Source organism: Thermobia domestica, chromosome 14 (assembly GCF_964235325.1).
Source record: "Thermobia domestica chromosome 14, izTheDome1.hap1.1, whole genome shotgun sequence".
Classification (NCBI taxonomy): domain Eukaryota; kingdom Metazoa; phylum Arthropoda; class Insecta; order Zygentoma; family Lepismatidae; genus Thermobia; species Thermobia domestica.
Genome location: NC_137467.1, coordinates 114,919,293 through 114,934,742, shown reverse-complemented (window position 1 = coordinate 114,934,742; position 15,450 = coordinate 114,919,293).

Genomic DNA, 15,450 nt, shown 5'->3' with positions numbered 1-15,450 from the left:
AATTACAAACTTATTAAAAATTTTCAGAACTAACTTTACATTTTGCCTCTCTAAATTTGATGGAGACAGAGATTTCAGTGTTAAACCACAAGCAAATTTCACAACAGAATGTGATTCCACCTCATGGAGATGTCGCAAGGAAGCAAATGAAGCACTTTTTGCGGTTACAGTTTCATCAGCTGTAAAAGCTGGAAACAATAAACATTTACCAAGATTCCTTTGGTTTATCCAATTATTACGAATATTTTTTAATAAATGTACCGAGTCAATTAAGAAGAATAACGGTCTAGAAGCGTCAGTTGGGTGTGGATATACGAAAGACTGACATTGTGGAGTTGAAAACAGACTCATTGCCTTCCTGTTAACTGCATTATTGTCTGTAACAACGCATATAACTTGAAACCCAATACTCTCTAGTCCTACTATAACCTTCTTAATAATGTCATGTAACGCCTGATGTTTCATTGTATTCACTGGTATAATGTGTGCTACTTCTTCGAACGAAGACATAACACTTGCTACCATAAATGCATACACACTTGTAGCTGCACAATTGCAATCGTAAGCCATGCCTACAATATTACCACCTTTGAAATCGAAGAAAGGTTTTCATGTATTTCATCCGCTTGCAATATTACCACACGCTCATGTGCCTGGATGAAATTATATCTGTAACTAATATATCTAAGGAAACATTCATCACTTTGTTCTAAGATTGGATCTGTAGGTAAACGTCGACAAATATTCTGTAAAGTTGATTCATGTGGCAGGATGAAATTTCCACTGGCTTTTATGAAACGATATGCATGGGGTGATATTGAATGCAGTAGGCAAGCGAATACCAAAGTCGGAGGTGAATATGTTCGTCTATGTTTTGATAAGCACAACGAAAGTTGTAACTGCTCTAATACGAAATTTATTATGTTCTCGTTTTCATCATTTTTAAGTGCGTCCAATAGTGATAAAACAAGATCTGTCTTGCACTTAACACTGGTTTTATCACCATACTGTAACTTGGTTACGTTAGATAAAATAGTTTCCAAAGATGTGAAAGTTTCTAACTTGGAAGGGAACTGAAAATCACCAAGTTTCTCCACTGAAACACCTCTAACGGATGCATAACAGTCAAGAGATTCTGTTATTCTGACTGCATACGCAATGATAGGTTCTGGTTCATATATCACATGTAGGAAACTTGCAGATTCATTAGTTCTGACAAAAGTCCATGTATTGGGAATTTTTATGTCACATACATATTTCTCAATATCATTCAGAGAAGATAATTTTCTTCGTTGATCATACATACGCTTATCCTCTACGCTTGGCGCTAAAGCATTCTGGATGTGTGATTCTTCTCTATGTTTCATTTTGGTTTCCTTAGAATAAACAGAGGAATATCCGGGGAAAACTGACGGGACAGCAGTCTTTTTTAACCTAGGAACCTTTAGCGGAACTGATATTGTTTTCCCTGACTTCTCGTCAAAAGCAGAAGTTTCATATTCAAAGTCTGTTGGTTTAAAATGCCTCTCGCAAACCTGAAACAATACATATTAAATGCATTACATAATGAAAGAAATAATCAATTCAAATGTAAATAAATCTGCAATAAATTACAATCGAAATAGTTAATAATAAAGCGATAAGAGCAAATTTTGTACGGCCCCTTGCATACACACCGAGGACTTCTGTCTGTAACTTGGCAAAAATTATTTTATTTTAATTTTTCACAATAACTGCAATATCCTGTAACGAATGTCTACACTACAATTACAAAGCGACGTTCATAGCTTTGAAAGTTAGGGAATCAAGGAGACCATCTCACATGCCAGTAGCAGGAAATTTAACTCTTTTCCAACTGTAGGGACTTTGAAGTCCCATTTTCTTTACTCAAATATTATTCCGACTGTGTGAATTGAGTCGAACCCAACTGCCTGACGGGACTTCAGAGTACTTTCTACGCTAAACTTTGTTGAACTACAGAGAACAAAAAGTGCCTTTTTTCATATAATTAAAATACATTCAATTTACCTAAATTCAATATTTCAACAACTTATTACCTTAAAATATTTCAGTCGGAAATTGTTACTTTTTTTAAATGAGAATCCCAATACAACACACATCATTCAATAACATTTTACGTAAAGATTTTTCATCATTCCACTGACAAGACATACCTTCGAAGTGTGTAGGAAATTTCCAAACCCCTGTGCTATGTGAATATGAAAACGAAAGGATATTCTAGTACCGATGCTTATCATTTTAATGAAAGCGCCTTGAATTGGAAAAACGCCAGATATCTAAGTTACAACTGTCAAGCGTCGACCGTAGCGCCAAGCTCAGTTCTGGTGTTATTGTAAACTCTGTATTACATGGAGAGCATTAGAACGGCACTATGCAATGAAGTAAGCATACAGTGAAATATAAAATAGGCAACCTCTGTTTCGAAAGAGAGAATATAGTTAGTGCTCGGTTAAGTGGTCCAAATGTGACGAAACTGACACATGTTGGCTAACGCGAAAGGAAGTGTCGAAGCTAATGGCGGACAATAAAGTCAAGACAGAACCACATCGTCAAAGAGGAACCATGGTGGAAACAAAATTCTCAGACATGTCTCGCACCGCATGAAAGCGCAATGTCACAAAGAAATGTTGTGCGACTGTTCAAGTGACTGAGAATATCAAGAAGCACTTCTCACAGCCTGACACAATCTTAGTTCGTCGTGATTTACATGACAACAATACACGGCGTCTAGTTGCATGAGTAAAACCAGTCATAAGGGACAACACTTTAGTACAACGCCAATCGTTCACTTCAATACAACATGGACCGCTACTGTCCGGAAACGCGTGTTATGATCGGATAAGTAATCGTTCACCTTTTTTAAATACCACAAGCCTTAATTGTGACGCTCGCTCAAAGAAGCACATGATCCGCAGTGTCTACGTCCAACTGTGAAACACGGCGGCGGCTTTGTATTGCTGAGTGACGCAATATTTGGTTTTCAATGGATCCTGTGCTAGTTTTCACTGGTTGCGCCACTGACTGTGATTATGTCTCCATTTTAGGAGACCATGAGCATTCTATGGCCCAGATGCCTTTTCCGAACAGTGACGCTAGATTGGAAGGTGATAATATGCCCATTTACACAGCTGGAGTATTTACGGCGTGGTATGAGGAATAATAGGATGAAGTTGAATACTTCCCCTGACTTACTAATTTCCGAGCCTGTACATAATTGAATACCTGTAGTTCATTTAGGATACTCGAATCAAGTGCAATTTCAGTTTCCATTCTCTCTCAGGAAGTGACTGATGCCCCGGTTGCAAAGTGGTGTAATATTCCACTTGTTAGCATTTACAATCTCTATGATTCAATTTTACGTTGCACTAAAGCTATTCTGAGGGAGAAATGTTGCCCAACATCATATTAATCTTATTAGTTGTACTTTGAGTTGATTTTGAGTTTAACGTCCCTTTGAGCAGCGAGGCTTATTGAGACTGACCTACTGATTAACGTGGAATCCGAACATGGGCTCCCGCAAGGAACCGAACCCGGTCCACACTGCAAAGGCGCGCACGCCAACCGCTTAGCTACGAAGGAGCTCTTGTATTTTATCTAGATATTTTCATTAAATAGATAACCTTGTATAACGATTTCACCAATATAACATCACCTTCATGAGACATGTTTTGAAGAAAAAAGGTAACAACTTAAATATGAACAGTAATTGAAAGGTCACGTCCAATGTCACAAGCCAATGAAGATTTCCCTTCACCTTTTTAGATAAATAGATAAAAGGAGAAAAATGCAAAGAGAAACGGTCATGTGAGCAGGTATTCAAAATTATGAATAGATGTGCTTAAAATTCGTTAAGTAAATCACAAGCACGTAATTTCAGAAGTTATCATTTGTACATGTGCATGTAAAAAATGCAATGAAAACTTTATTTACTCTGGTATAGTACTCTCACTGACACCTCTCACTTTATATTTATTTTGGATTGTATTTTTTCAGAACATGCCTGATGGAGGTGATATTACACTGCCAAAACTATTATCCATGGTTATTAATATACGATGTCCTTTGATCATATTCATATAGTATGTATATACAAGATAAAAATACCTTGTTGTTCTGTGAGGGTGTGAAATCTTTTCGTTTAATTAGGGATAACCACTTCCTTTTAGACTCTTCGTCAGGTGGAAATGAATAAACGCTCACTTTTGGACCACCTGGGAAGTTCCCTTTGCAAAGGGGTACGCAACATCTATTTGGCATAGTTAACACCTGAAAAAAAGTAATAACGAACACTTTATAAACATTAAAGATGCCTCATGCTTTTTTTACACATAGTTTGATCTGATAATATAACTTAAAAGTGGATATTCTTTAAATTTAAAAGTATTCATAGGTTTACTACCAGGGAAAGATCCAATCGTTCTTCCATCTTTTCCAAAGACACGCACGTAAACAAACCCTTAGAATTGCTATTAAATTCTGAATAACAGGAACAGGATGGGAAAAAAGCTAAATCATTTATGTGTTGATGTTGACTATTAGCATTCCTTTTCAACACGGAAAGTTTTTGAAACGCGAGACTACAATTTTAGGTAAACCCCGAATCACTGTGATGTGTTCCATTATCATAGCTCTCCCTTCCGGAATCCAACCCACGACTGAGGCGCGCGTATGTGCAAGGGGACCAGACGGGAGGACATACTTAATATATGGAATAAACCCCACCAATAAATATATTATAACCCTAAAGATTCACCTGGTATCCAAATTGGCAAAAAGTATAAAGAAAGTTAAAGACTAAGGGGCACCGATATTAGCGTCAAATTATACGAGTGAGGGTTAATTTATAGTAACACTATACAGAAACAACCACATGCATTACATATACAAAGGAGAGCCCATTTACCTTCAAACAACAGCGTCAGCTATTATTAATGTAATGCTCAAGAATGAAATTAAGGATTCTGAGACACGCTAGAACATCAAATCTGAATTTCCGTTATATATTTAAAATGACAATAACCTAATAATTTGTTTCATTAAGTCAGTATCATAAGAAGACTGCAGCACTAACTGCACGCTTTCACTTCATATCTTCTTAACGTGCTAAAAAGTTATAGGCTCCACCTTGCAGTATGGTAGAAAAACTTTTTCGTATTAATGATATTAAAAAGCACTTTGTTCTAAATAATTATTTCATTTTCTCTGACCTATTTCAGAATAGATAGTTAATGCAGAACTCTTCACTTTCACTCTGTACAATACTCTTCGTTCAGGTCGTAGTATGTTCATCCATAAATCTAATATTAAACGGTGTCAGATAAAGAAATTGCAGTTTTCTGTTAATAATGAAACTATAGTTAGTGCCCTTAATATTTTGTTTTCAGTTGTTTGTATAAAGACATTTCGGCAATATCAGGCAGAAGTAGTAGATTGGGTTAGCTTAGGTTAGGGTAAGTTCTGTTCTGTTATATAATTGTGGTTACTAATGCATCGCGGAAGGCACTGCAGGAGGTATGCCATCTACGGAACTTTAACCCGTTTACTTTAAGATTTGTAGATATCCATTAAAAACTTCATTCGCTTTAAACTTATGAATAACTGATAACAATATATTCTCGTTCATATCAATTGCATGAAAACTTGTTAAGTTAGTAAGTTTCGTAAGTAATCAGTAAATTTTGCTAATTTTGCCGCCTTTCTGCAACAGTTAGCCCCCGAAATATAAGTGTATAGCACTAAAATACGGTATCTGACATTAACTTAACCTACTACTATTTGCAAGAAGGACTACTTTTGTAGCGGAGGTTGAGCAACCGGAGTGCTATTAGTGTGAAACCATGACAATTGCCATTGAAACTCATATTACTGCCAAAATATATTTGGTTTAACAACCCTCACTTACGTGTATACCCACCGTGGCTGACGTGCCTGTCACCTTCGAACGCACCCCCTCGCTACATCTTGGGTCCTAGCTGCGCTCTGCCGTGACAGTTATATAGAATTCGTGCTTTTGTGGCCACCTGGCACATGATGGTTTGTCTTTCCTTGCATATAATTTTTATGTCCTGAATCCGGATGCCATTCATATGCAAATCGTAAAAGAATTGTAATTATTCAACAATGGTTCCCTTGAATTTCAACTACGCCAAGTGAGATATTTTCATGTCACCCAGTACAATTCATTTAGGAGACAATAAAAAGCAAATCTGTGAAAGAATTATAATTTTTCAGCAATTATTTCGAGTGGTGCGCCAAAAGTAAACCTGCACGGTATTGTTTATTAGTATGATTAACTCTTGTCACATGGGAGAAAAGCATGTCACCCGCTTCAATGTGTATTAAACACAAGAACATGGGGGAAATGTCTCTTTAAAATGAAATGTGCAAACTTCCACACAAATTAATGTGTACTATTATGGAAAAAAATAGTGCAAGGCTGGACATGTGCTCCCTGGAGCGTCTGGCGCTACAAGTACCGGGACTCACAGTTTTCTTACATTAAATTAGATTAAACTAAGAACTTTCTTTGTGGTTTTCTGTACTCTCACACATAAATGAATATGTGTAGGACTAATTATTTCAAACATTTTCACTCATTGAACTGCACCTCGGTGTTTTGGAGAGGAAGATACGTTCCTATTTCCCTCCAATCTTTTAATACACATAGGGGCTTACTACAAAATAGTCTTATTATCAACAAGAAGCTACACATTTATTCTGATTATTTTAAGCAAGCACGGTACGAAAACCGTGAATTTTAATAGTTTACGCTGTACTTCCTAATCCACACTTAAGTAACATTGATAAGTCTTATTTTGAGCTAAAATTTATAGTGAATGTATTGTTGTTTCGATTGTTTTCAACTGCAAACTCTCAAATAACCTATGAAGTACATTTATAAATTACTCTAACCTCTCTGGACATTAAATGAACTATCTTACGAATAAAAATGTATCTTACCTTCAGCTCCTTTGTATCCTTCTTCTTTCTTCATTGAAGACATTATGACTTCGATTAGTGACGTCACAAAATCAGTTCGTAGGCTTTCATTATAGAGGGTGTTGCTGCAATCGAGTGTGGCTAATGAAACAATAGAAATAAACACTAAGCATGCGCAGTAATTATGGCGCCAACTCAACTGTGGACGGGTGTTCTGCTTTTAAAGTCTGAAAGATGGCTGGCGTGAATCCCGGTTCCGCGAGTGTTGTGGTGAAACACCAACAAGGCGAAGCAAACCTTTACTCACTAAGCAACAACTGTTTACGAGCGAAATTTAAATACTTGAAAAAAAATCTTTCGAGTTTCTTTTCTTTCTTTTCTGCTGCTGCTGTAAGTACCTGGACAACACGAGATAGTATTGTCAAAATGCACGTGCATAATTTGCTCCTCCCCGTGGGGAGTGGGAGTGATACATCACTAGCCAATCGTATTTGTGACAAGCGGAAGGATACAAATATGTTGTTTATCGGAGTTTAGAGCTTACGCTGAACAATCTTTAGTGTTAGTTTTTATCACGGATACGCAACTGAAATATCCATTTACATATAAGAGAGACATTCCAATAATTTTTAGATACCTTTTGACAAATCAATGTATTTGCGTATAACCATTCAAAACTTCTCAAAATAGACTCGAAAAACATCAATACAATTTTACTTTCTTAAAATCCAAAAGCCAGGTATTTTTAAAAATATCTTTACTTTTTCTTTTGAATATCAGAAATTTCATTATTATACACTGTGATAGCCTCTTCACTCGTTTGAAATCCTCATCCTCAAAGTTTTTTCTTGAGTTTTGGAAGGGACGGAAGTCCCACTGAGCTAAACCTGGTAAATAATCCAGATGCGGTAAAATAGGACCCCACTTTTCTGTAATAACTAAAGATTTCGATGCTGTGTGTGACTTGGATTGTCGTAATGAAGAAGAAAGACAGCGGGAGTTATGGTGGGAAGATCTCCAAGCTTGAAAGACACTTGGAAACCAATAAGTAATTTACCATCCTGCTATCGCTGTACATCGTTCATCTAACTTTATAGTTGCTACATGGACGGTCTTTGAGACAAAAGGATCTTGCTCGTTTCATCTTCGAAGATTTAGTTTTAATTTGAAAACGTCATATTGTCGAGTGCTTTTGTATGTGTCGTCACCTATGACGATATTATATACGGCTTTACCCTGCCTCTGCGAAAATCTTTTAGGCATATAGCGGTACTAGCCTAAGTGGTAATTTTTTGCTGCAGTGGGGCCCAGCCAGTGCAATGCTTCGAAAAATCAAAATAATCTTTTATTACGGACTGGGCTGCAATATCTAATCTTGAAGGTTGGACTGAATTTCCTTGTATGTGATATTGCGATCCCTTCTTACAAAATTTCTTACTGCTGAGATATTTTTATCTATTACTGCTGGTTAGGGCGCCCAGTGTGAAACTCATCTTTCAGAATTTGTCCGCCACGTTTAAATTTCTTGAAGTACTTAAACACAGTTGAACATGAAGTAGTAGAGTCCTCGAAAATTTTCTCCTAACGGTTGTGGCACTGCTCTTATGTTAACCACACTTAAAACTGTAGAAGTTCCTTGCACGCAAATCCCGTCGCTCGAGCTCATTGTCGCTGATTGTCGCCGATTAGATTCCAACTAACCCACACTTTCCGGACTCTAATTTTCAAAGAAAAAAAAAAACTTGCAGCGTTTCAGCTATACGTTTTACCACTACCACCACTTTTACACTTTTACACGTGATATGTTTCAGTGTGGCAACCAATTTAAATTTTATTATACAATATTTTATTATCTAATACATGTTATTATCTATTTCGATATGCCCCTCTTATTTTCGCCTGACCTAAGAAATGTAACACAACATTTTATAAAACGATTGTGGTTTATTCTTTGCAGTATGATGAATATGGTATTTCGTAATATATATTGATACAATGCTGAATGGCCAAAAGTATATACAATGATGCCGGTTCCATTATAATTTCACGAAGGACTTTCATGGGTGAACAATTTTCAACCAAAACATTGACCACACTTAATTGTTGTTATTGATGATTATGTGCGAGAAGTTATTAATAATATTGTTGATCTCACCAAAGGATCATATCGTCGGGACATTAGTGTGATTTTCATTACACAAAATTCGTTTCATAGAAGGTACACAAGGAGAAATGTGACTTTAAACTGTTCATTTTTGGTGTTGTTTAAAAATTCAAATGATAAGTCACAATTCAAACGCATGAGTTAGCAAATTGTGCCTGAATATCTTCTGTTTTGCAAGAAAGTTATAGGGATACAACGCAAAATCCACATGGATACTTCGTGATAGATCTGAAACAAGACGCACGATATGAAATGCAATTTCGTACAGATATTTTTCTCAATGATTTAAATCATTACGTCTATATATCGACAAAATATGATCAATTTATTGTCCATGCTAGAATGATAATTTAGTTTATTACGTTGTTTCGTGTAGTAGAACATGCTTATCTGGTACGTGCTCATCACAAAGCTAAACCGAGATTACGTAGAGTTATAATTGCCAATGAAGACGCTTAATTAATCCATAGTAATTTTGAATGTTATTATCTTAAAGGACAATGCTCTGCTGACAGGTATACAGAGAGCAAGATTGAACCGTTAGAAGAACACGCTCCGCTACATCGAGAACAATACAAAATCATTACATACGAAGAAAAAATATTTTATAGTACAAGAAGGAGGATTATTATCACATTACTGGCACTGGCACTTATTGTAAGAAGTGTGTTACCCAGTATTTTCTTTAGACAATAATAATCATGAACATAGCAAGAAAATGCTTTTAGTGCCACTAGAAATGCTTAACGAATGCATGCATCAACTAGTGTGAGTGAAAAGCGTGAATTTGATCTATATTGAAATGCAATTTCACTTCAATACATCGTACCCAAGAGATGAGGAAATATAGAATCAGTACAATGGAATATTAAAGAATACCTTTATTCAATGCATAACTTACAATTACATTGATGTAACCTGATTTTGAAGTTTCGAATGCTGATACTAGTGAGAAGCAAGAAATTTTAGCCACCATACCACAAATGTATGGCAAGAAAGCAGAATGACTATTTCAACATTTAGAAGAAAATGGTGCAATCATGTGAGATCATAAAGGAAAAGCGTACATCAACAACCATAAAATACAAACATTCAATGTTGTAGATTTAATTTCTAAAGTGACTCGGCCAAGGAAACAAACAAATTCTCAAGTCTGGAAATTGATTTGCGGCACCTAACATAATCAAACACTGCTCATGAATTAATAGATAAGCCACGAAAACTTAACTATATTTTAAATTGTAATAGTAATCTTCTTAAATGCCGGCACGAAACCAGTAACAGAACTGTTTTCTTCCGGAAAAGAAGAAGAAGATGATGATGATTTAGGAGTGCGACTAAATAAAAAAAAAAATATATATCGTTGCTGAATGATCAACGTATAAATCACGAACAAAAGTTGAAATCTATTTATTATAATTAGGGCAACCCAAAAGCATAATAGCAATTTACACATATGGTTGGTACCTTTAAAAGCATAATAAAGCATAATTTTAGAAAATAAAGCATAAAGTAAAATTTAAAATACACCCCCATACCACAATTCTTGGAAAATTCTGTTTAACTGCAAGTTTAACATACTGTATTAATATTTTTAAAACCAATATTTACAATTCAAAATCATTGAGAACATAACAATGCAACAATGAAAAGCTTATTTTTATTTCTGTAAAATTTTCTCCGCCAACAATGAATAGTTCATAAGAACTCCAGACTATATTGCTATGTGTACTTCATGAACTTGAGCACTTTCTGTACTTTTTTGTGGCATCTTTTACTTTCTCTTTCTATATGCACCTCTAAGGCGCACACAAGTCATAGAAACAATGACTGGAGTAAAGCATATTTCTTTATAATACATTTAAGTAGAAAGTTCACTAAATATGAAAGAAACTGGTTGCATAAAATATTAATAAATTGATGAAGATAGGAGGGAAGTTGGTAGTGTTAGGAACCGGCAGCTCCGTTTTCTTTTCTTTGTCTGTGTGTGTATGTGTGTTCAGAATAACGTGTGATGCGATGCATTTCGTGACTGTATATTTAACGTTTTCTTCACTTATAAGTGTGAAAGAAAACATCCCAGCATTTGTTTTCCCTAGTACGAGAGACCGTGCTGCTGACGATCCTTAACACTTCCGACATCGCATCAAAGGATTCCGTGTTTACTACTATCAAGACATATCGTTTGCCTACTTTGGACCAATCATAAAGTCAGAGCATATCACAAAATTCGGTTGATGGCATCTGAGAATTTCACCCTGCAGGGAATACTCTGTACAACCATTGGACATTAATGAAATGTGCATTTTTGACTGCATATGTATAACTTTCTTTACGCTAATAATGACCACTATCCATAGTTTCTGGAATTCGAATAGGGCTTCTTGAAATTTGGCTTTTTCGAGAGTTTGGATAACCCTAGCTCTGAAACTATACACTTTTCTCCACAAGTCTACATAAACTTTCTCTCTTATTTTTATGTGAGGAATTACCTCTTACAGTTTGTCGGTTTAGTTCATTAACATCCTGTATATGTTGTTGATGTTTGTCAGTTATGTTCCCCGTAGGTTTTTAGTTCGAAACTGCTTTATTGTACTACTTTCCATAATACTGTACTATTATATATCAGTATTACGGCACAACTCAAATTTTGTAGAGTTAATTTTCATTGATTTTAACAATGATAACTACTAAAACGGGGATTTCTTTTCTATAAAGGGACAATAGAAACAGAAACTATTACCATAAACACGTAACGTTCTCGAAAAACGCCACTATCTTGAAAAGCTGAGAGATATTTAATAAAACAGTTTAAAGGGTTTGAATTCTTACAAATTGTGTTAAGAAGTGAGTTAATAGGTATTAAATGAAACATGAAGGTGAGTGTCAGAAGAGTAGAACGTGTATATAATTTTCCAATCAATTTTATGGATATTTTCAAAATATTGCCATAAATATTATACTGTATAACTATATTAATGACGTGTGTTTGATTACGATTATCATTGGCATCTCGCAGCTGTATCTGCCACAAGGACACAGAAATAATTTACTTGACATTTATCACATACTGTGAAGGCGTATATCCTGCTTATCAAAGCAGATTATTTAGTTTTCATACGTTAGGTGAACAAAAGTCAAACTACATTACCTTACCAATACTATAACTACGGTACAAAACACAGTGAATCTTGAACATAAATCAACACTGAAGATCTGACAAAGTATGTCGTTTTATGATGTCACGGACAGTTGATTAGGACCGAATTGGATAATGTACATTCTAATGTGTCGCAGAACACATGGATTCAACAAATCTATTCGCCAGCAATACATCTTGCTACTTGTTGATAATTCTATATTGGTAAGTATTTTTCATAAGTTGAAACTAGCTAGTCTCTGAAAACACATTATACATTAATGAGCAGCGCACTCCACTTCTTACTCAACTTTTGCAATCCTACATAAAATTCATGTACTTCACTCAATGCTTAAAACGTTATCGTCTATAGAACAAAAAGTTGTTTCAATTACACTACAAATGTGAGTGACGTTAGACATTTTTTGTAGTAATCTTCTTTTAAGCCAGTAACAAATCTTATTTCCATTTTTTATCATATTTGGATAACAATACAATTTGCAGCAACTCAGTGCTTGAAGAAATAAAAAGAATCTGATTCCATTTGTGCTATTAATACTGAAAAACGTTTTGCTCTATCAAAAATGGAATTTAAGTAAAAATGGAAATGCCTATAGTATTTTAGCTTAACAAATTCGTTTGTTTTACGTAACGTACAAAGCTGAACATAAGATATATTAATTCTCAATGAAGTCACAAGGGAGACCAATAGTTTCTTTGTTCTCATTTGAAATAACGAAAAATTGCCAACTCATGCTTCCTCTAAAAGAAAATATAATTTAAAACTAATATTGACAGATCCAACATGCAATTAAAATTTCCATTATGTAATATCCTTCCAGATCATCTTCCTCTACAAAATCGTGTTCTGTGTATTTTAATATATAGTAAGTCAGAATATAATTGTTCAATTCTGAACTAGTGAAGAGAAAATTTACTAATGATCACTAGGCAATTGTATTTTACACACATACAAGCATCTGTTCATAGAGAATGGATCGGTAAGAAATGTCCAAACTTCACCAAGTGATTCGTCTAAGGACAAGAAACAAAAGTCTATGTGAATATTACTTGTTATCGCACCGTTTCCGAAATATACGAGTTGTTCAAAAATGTGTTTACTATAGATCAAGATTCTTATCGTGTTTGCAACATGACGATAATGAATTATAAAAACTCTAATAAGCTATGCTGAATGTGAAATCATATTTTACCCTCTCCCGAGAGGCGTGTGTCGTTCTCAAGATTGCAATAATTAACGATTGCTCGTATCAGTTGTTGTCATTATTCCACCTGTCCTCTAAACTATGACTACCATATGCTGATTACTATTTCCACTGTTCTCAGCACATAAATATGTCTCTAAAGCTCACCAACTCTCTGTCCACCTTTATCTCCATGTGGCGTCTGCGTATCAAATAGTTCATCCTACATATCTCCGGAACCAGCTCTACGTCAGAGATTGACAAAGCACCGCATCGATGAGTCTGAGAGACACATTAATATGCTGGAAACAGTGGATACAGGCATGAACATATCGTATCGTAGATGTAGTAAGAGGGAGTGATCACACACACTACTACGAGAAACAATTATTGGAACCTTGGGAATTACACAAGTCTCTTGGGAGGGGACAGGGGCATGCTAGTACATTGGCCAATATTAGTAGGCGAAGAGATTAAAATGTGGCCACCTCTAAATGATGACATTCATGTTCCTTGCACGATGGGCGTCTTGGGAAACATTCTTGAACACGCTATATATCCGAGCAGGATGGTCATGTTTTACATATTCATACAGACTTTTTTGCCCGTACGAAGAGAATTCACCAACTGAAGTTTATAATCTTACATACCATAGATATCTCCTATATATTTAGCCTTCACTTTCCAGCCAGGATATTATGATCTTAATACATAATATCTGGCACGTTCAACTTTTGGCTCGCTGGACAGCAGCAATGCGGTTTCCCATGGAAACAATGAAACTTTGGTAGGTGGCTCGAGGCATGGCGCACGATATATGCGCACACAAATAAGTTAATTGCTGTTAATTTTGCAGTGTGGGTAGATGAAGTCACTCACTGAAAGAAAGGAAACTGTTAATATGGACCTGTCGCCAGCCTAAAGACCACAGCTAAAGCTGTCCTACATGTAGTAGTTTCAGAGCTAAAGCTGTCCAAAATCGTGCGGAAATGAACTCTGGAGGCTAACAACTCCAAAACTATTAGCCATTGATCAAGTTATTGTCTTAGACTTGTAGTCTGACCTATACATAAATGCATGATTCTAAATTGTTCAGTGGCGGCACAAGGGAGTCCCCACGAGAAGTGGGGGTACTGGATTTTCCATTAGGAAAGATGGGTCCAATTCATGACAGATGGAAGGACGTCCCAGCAAATAACAAAAATTCATTGACATATTATCGATATTTTGAACAGGCTCAAGATGGCGAAGGATTTTTGGTGTGTTGTGCGTGGTTGCATAACTACAAGGACTGAATGTAATTGAGAAAATGAAATAAACATATTTAGTATGCTATTATTTTTGTTTTGAGCTATTAAGTTTCTCGAAAGTTACCTTCGTTTAATCAGCTAAAGTATTGCAACTTACGAGGAATAACATTATTATGATAATGTTTAATATGTAGCACTGAATTGTGATTTTCAGAAGCAAAGCTTTCAAAAATGGAAAAGGATGGCATAAGTACAATTACAGGAAACAACGGAAAGTTTATTATTAGGAAAGATAAGTTAAATATACCAAGACAAATCATTTTTGGCATTTTCATTACATAAACACATCTTCATTAAATGTAAATATCAAAAATGGAGTAAAAGATCTTCTCTAATTCGAGAGTAAGTAACAAACATGATCAAAAAATACATTTGCTTACTACAGTTCCACTCCAAAAAGCACTATCTGTATTCCAGCAAGTCGTAGTTATTGATGATCGATTTTTAAGACTAACAAAGGATTTCAGACCATTTTCGAGAAGAAATTATGGTGCAATTGTTAACCAGGCAAATACACTAAGTAAGTAAGTAATAACAATCTCTTTGTCCACATACATCACAAATTCTACAAAATCATTCACTTTGAAGCCAGGAATTCGAATAAATATACTGTTTACACTGTAAAGCACTCAAGGTAGCATCAAGCTTGGTCGATACCGACTCTATGTTAGG